Source organism: Leucoraja erinacea, chromosome 17 (assembly GCF_028641065.1).
Source record: "Leucoraja erinacea ecotype New England chromosome 17, Leri_hhj_1, whole genome shotgun sequence".
Classification (NCBI taxonomy): domain Eukaryota; kingdom Metazoa; phylum Chordata; class Chondrichthyes; order Rajiformes; family Rajidae; genus Leucoraja; species Leucoraja erinaceus.
The window spans coordinates 21,368,696-21,374,953 of record NC_073393.1 but is presented as its reverse complement, the minus strand read 5'-3'; positions in this window follow the sequence as shown (position 1 = coordinate 21,374,953).

Below are 6,258 nucleotides of genomic sequence, written 5' to 3'. Positions count from 1 at the left end.
TAGCGGTAGAGTCGCTGCATTACAGCGCCAGAGACTTGGGTTCGATCCTGACTATGGGTATTGTCTGTGCAGAGTTTGCACGTCCTCCCTGTGGCCACGTGAGTTTTCGCCGGGTACCACACGCCTACACTCCAAAGATGTGCGGGTTTGTAGGTTAATTGCCCCTGTAAATTGTCCCTAGTGTGTAGGATAGTACCATAAGGTGTATTATCCTACACAGGGTGTACAGGGTGATCGCTCGTTGGCGCGGACTTGGTGGGCCGAAGGTCCTGTTTCCGCGGTGTGTCTCTGAGACGCTGGTGAATGTTAAGGCGTTGGGCAAGCGGAGAGTACATTTACAGAAACAGCCACAGTTCTTGGTTTTATAAATAGCGGCACAGAGCACAAAGGCACAGAAGTTATTCTAAATATTTATAAATCACTGATTTGTCCTGAGCACGTGGCTTGTGTTCTGAGCCGGGCACCGCACAGTGAGAGAGATGTCAAACCTTGGAACATGTAGAGATTTCTGCAGAGTTTGTGTGACCTCTTGGACTTAGTAGCCAATGAAGTGCTTTTTAAAAAAAGTGTGGTTATTAATAGAACATCGGGAACTAAGCAGCAAGGTTGTACAGAGCAAGATCCCAGAATAGCCAACAAGGTTGTTTATGTTTCTCGTGATCTGGGAGGTATTATGTAGAAAAGAACTGCAGATGCTGGTTTAAATCGAAGGAAGATAAAAAATGCTGGAGTAATTCATTGAAGAAGGGTTTTGACCTGAAACGTCGCCTCTTCCTTCTCTCCAGAGATGCTTCATGTCCTGCTCAGTTACTCCAGCATTTTGTGTCTACCTGGGAGGTATTGTTAGTGGGTTTAGGTTTAGGTTTATTGTTGTCACTTGTAGCAAGGTACAGTGAAAAACGTTGTTTTGTATGCAACACTGTGGATAGCTGGATTGTAATGGTATAGTCTTTCCATTGACTGGATAGCAACAAAAAAAGCTTTGCACTGTACCTCAGTACACGTGACAATAAACTAAACTAAACTATCTAATCAAATTAGATACAGCGTACATAGATGCAATCATTTCAAACTCAAGTACAATAGGTAGAGCAAAGGGGAAGATACAGAGTGCAGAATATAGTAGCGCATCAGTTCCATTGACAAAGTCCAATGTTCGCAATGGTGCAGAGATGAATAGGACAGTACCCTAGCTTATGGAAGGACCGTTCAGAAACCTGATAACAAGCTGTTCCTCAGCCTGGTGGTGTTGTGCACTTTCAAGGTTCTGTATCTCCTGCACAGTGGGAGTGGGAAGAAGCAGGAATGACTGGGGTGGGACAAGTCTTTCATCATGTTGGCTGCTTTTCTGAGGCAGCTTGAAGTGTAGATGGATAAATAACAGTTTAATCTTGGTCTGAACCTCCTCCCAATTAGGGAAAGTTTAAAAGGATGTTTCTGAGAAACTGCCACTGTGCCACTGTGCCACTGTGCAATGACTCTATGAATCTTAGTGTCTGGGGGTGGAACTTGAACCCACGGCAGTCTGACTCCACTGAGCTGCAACCATGTCCCCAGCTCTGGGCATCAACGTGTTAACCGTAATACATCAGTGGCAAGCACAACACACGGAGGACACAATATCACCTTGGACTCCTTGCTGTCAGTTGAGTATCAGTTTGTGCTAAATCATGCCTTTTATTTTCTGCTGGGTGGTACATCTGCCATCGCACAGCCTTTCCTAGTGTGAGAACAGAATTAGACCCGGCCCTGCCCTCTGGGGATGGGCTGTGTCTGTCCCCTTGTTGTGTCACCGTGTCGTTCCTCTCCTCAGTCCAAGCTCAGACACTGTGTGCTTCTGGAGATGAGGGGTCAGGGCAACAGTGTGGCAGAGACACAGAGACACAGTCCAATCTCCACTCCACAAAGCACAAAGGCAGCAGGGGAACATCCACACTCACGGCTTCCCCTCCCGGGAGCACAGTACAGTGGCGCAGCAGGTAGAGCCATTGCCCCACAGTGCAAGACACCCCGGTTCAATCCTGACCTCAGCTGCTGTCTGTGTGTGGAGTTTGCTCGTTCTCCCTGTGGGTTTTCTCCGGGTGGCCTGGTTTCCTCCCACAACGTGAAGACACGTGGGTTTGTGGATCAATAGGCCTCTGTAACCTGTCCCCTCGTATGTGGGGAGTGGATGAGAAAGGTGAGATAACATACTACCTTTTGCTTGGACTTGGTGGGTGAAGGGCCTGTTTCCACGCTATCTCTGAACTAAACTAAACTAAAGTCACGCATACCATCCTAACCTGGAAATGTATCAGGGCCAATGGCCCTCTGCTAGAAGCCTCTTCCCAAAGCACCTATGGATGCAGCAGGTCAAAAAGGCAGCTCCTGTCAACGTGTGAACAGTGCTTGGGAACCAAAGAGGCTTCAGTAGTTGTGGACACGTCAAGTCCTTTCTCACCCTGGTCATTCCATCTTCTCCCCTCACCCGTCAGGCAGAAGATACCAAAGCTTGAAAGCAGATCACCAGATTCATCTTCTACCCCGCTGTTATAAGACTACCAAACGGTCCTTCCATGAACCAGAGTGTAGTGTCGATCTCCCAACCTAACACTTTGCAGACCGTACAGTATTTTCACTTGCACTACACTGGTAACTGTAACACTATAACACTCTATTCTGCAGAAGATAATAATAAACCAATACCAATTCCAGGGACCTCACATTACAGAACGGGCTATTTTAGACTCAATTCTTTCGAGTCAAAGGATCGTGAATCTTTAGAACTACTTACCTGCACACTGCTACAGATTTTCTGGAAATTTCTGGATGTTAAAAACATCAGGAGATATGGGAATAGTGCAGGAAATAGGTTACACAGCACAGAAACAGGCTCTTCGGCCCAACTTGTCCATGCTGACCAAGATGGGCCTCTTCTGTGGCCAGAGTGAGGCCACACATAAACTGGAGGAACAGCACCTCATATTCTGCTTGGACCACTCACAACCCAGCGGTATGAACATGGAATATTAGGTACCAACTCCTCCCTTGTCTTCCATGTGTCCTACCTTGATGAGCACTCATTTCTCCCTTCCCCTCCTCCCCCTCGTTCCCTTTCACCCCATTCCTTCCTCTGGCTTCACATTCCCAGCCTCTTCTATCGGTTGCTCTTTATCTCATGCTTTTGTCTTTTCATTTTTGATCTTTGGACAACCATCTGCCAATTAACCTCTCCCCCTCGCCGGTATCCAACTATCACTCGCTGGACTTTGTCCCACTCCCACCTTTCTCCCACTCCCACCTTTCTCCCATCCCCCCCCCCCCCCCCCCCCCACCCACAGTCAGTCTGAAGAAGGGTCACAACCTGAAATGTCGTCAATCCATGTTCTCCAGAGATGCTGCCTGACCCGCTGAGTCACTCCAGCACTTTGTGTCCTTTCTCTAAGTGATTCAATGCTTACTCGCACAGTAGTTCTATTTCATTTGTGTTTATGTAACTTCTCAAAGCCAGTGGGGTTTGCTGACCTGGGCAACAATAGACAGATGTTGAATATTAATTGGTGAACATTCAGCAAACTGTGCCCCGGGGTTTGAGTTAACATCTGGGTTCTTTGAGGACTAATGGTTCAATGGTTCTTTTATCGTCACATGTACCACAGGTACAGTGAAAAACATTTTTTACACATGGATCAGTACAATTATTGCCATACATAAAGACAACTCCTCGATTAAGTCCCCCATACATGGAAACAGCCCACTAAGTCCACATGCAAGAGTCGCCAGGTTTAGACGCCATTTTACACAGTCCAGGCTGCAGCCGACCTTGAAGGTTGCGGAAGGATTAGACTCCCCAGTTCTCCCACCGGCCCTATGTCCAGCGTCCGCCGGTGTCACCGACTCTCTCCTTCTTCCGGTTCCTGATCTTTGGAGGGCGTGAGGGAGACAAAGCTCGGACCCACTCCAGGTGGGCTTCATCAGTTCATAGTGTTATCGGAGCAGAATTAGGCAATTTGGCCCATCAACTCTGCTCCGCCATTCAATCGTAGCTGATCTATCTTTTCCTCTCAACGCCATATTCCTGCCTTCTCCCCATAACCCCTGACACATTTACTAATCAAGAATCTGTCAATCTTCTCCTTAAAAAATATCCATTGAATTCTACAGATTCACCGCCTCTGGATAAAGAAATTCCACCTCATCCCCTTTCTAAAGGTACGTCCTTTTATTCTGAGGCTATGGCCTCTCGTCCTAGACTCTCCCACTAGTGGAAATATTCTCTCCACATCCACTCTCTCCAGGCCTTTCACTATTCGCTACATTTCAATGAGGTCCTCTCGCTCATCCTTCTAAACTCCAGTGAGTACAGGCCTGGTGCCCGTGGTAACGCGGTTGGCTGCCTGCCGGGGTTCGGCAACCACCCGCGCCACCCTCCGAGACCGTCCGCCATGCTGCCCTGTGTCCGTCGCTGCCACCGCTGGCTCCTCTGACTATTGTCAGACGTGGAGTGGGGGGGGGGGGGGGGGGGGGGGGGGGGGGGGGGGGGGAAGTATTGGCGTAATCTTCTGTACAATACTGGCTCAACTGGTCAAATTGTTCTTTTACTAGTGAGTACGCAATGACTCACACCGAGCAAATCTTTATCAAATCTGCTAGCTGCTCAGACAGCTTCCTTCTATTTATAGTTCATTTATTCAAAAGATAGCTTTCAAATGATTTTGTGAGTTCTTTGCAAGTCAAGGATTCATATTCTGCTCGTGGCAAGAGCCAGTGCAGCCCCTGCAGGGACGACATTGAGTTTTCCTTCTCCACCCACATCCGCCCCCTCCTGTGACACTGACTGCCTACACGCTGCTCTCCAATGAAGGCCAGTGTAGGCTGGGGAACAGCACCGCACCTCCCACGTGGACTGTTGCAGCCTTCCCGACTCCGCAACAGTCCACGTGGACAGTCAGAAAGATTGGAAATGCCAGCTCTGCTTCACCTCTACACGGCTCCTGCCTGACTTGCCGAGCATTTCTGACATCTTCAGCTTATAGTTAAATGTTTAGAGTTTGGTTTATTGTTATAACATATACTGAGATACAGTGAAACTTTATGTGCTACCCAGGTAAATCATACCATACGTCAGGACTATCAGATAACAACATATCAAAGAATGTGCCATAATAACATTTAAAGGGCATTTGCACAGGTACGTGGACAGGAAAGGGATATGGGCCAAATGCAGGCTAATTGGACTAGACATTAGACTTTAAAGATACTGAGCAGAAACAGGCCCTTCAGTCCCCCGGGTCTGCGCCGACCAGCGATCACCCCGTGCATTAGCACTATCCTACACACTAGGGACAATTTACAATTTTACCAAAGCCAATTAACCTACAAACCTGTACATCTTCAGAGTGTGGGAGGAAACTGGACCACCCAGAGAAAACCCACGTGGTCACAGGGAGAACGTAGTCAAGACCGAACCCGAGTTTCTGGCACTGTGAGACAGCAACTCTACCACCGTGCCATCCAAGCTTCAATAGAGCATATTGGTCAGCATGGATGAGTCGGGTCGAAGGGCCTGTCTCCGTACTGCATGACTTTTGGGCTCTCTGACCATCTCAAGCCTATTAAGAGTTGAGCAATAAAAACTGGTCTTAACAACAAGAACCAAAACCTATCCCTTAATAAACTGAGTCAACATTCCATTTAATACTTCTGATCAAGGCTGCTGTTGTTGTCCATCATTCTCAGTGAACCAAGCTTCAGTGACAAACATTGTGTACTATCCAGTCAAATCACACTCTACATGAATGAGTACAATCAAACCACGCACAAATACAACAGGAAGTGCAAAGGGAATATACCAGTGCTGAATACAGTGTTGCATCAGTATTGCCTTACACCTACAGAGAAAGTTCAGGAAAAAAAGTGCAAGGTCCATAATAAGGCAGGTTGGAAGATCGGTGATCCTTGATTATGGTGGTTATTTTCCTAAGGAAAGTGGTGTAGATGGAGTGGGGGAAGCTGGTCTGTGTGATTAACTGGGCTACAACTCTGCAATTTGTGTGTGTGTGAGAGCGTGGGAATGTGGGTTTTTCTGTGTGTGAGTGTGGTGTGTGTGTCTGTGTGTGTGTGTGTGTGTGTGTGTGTGTGTGTGTCTGAGTGTGCGTGTGTGTGTGTGTGTGTGTGTGTGTCTGTGTATGCGTGTGTGTGTTTGTGTGTGTGTGTGTGTTTTGTGTGTGTGTGTGTGTGTTTGTGTGTGTGTGTGTGTGTGTGTGTGTGTGTGTGTGT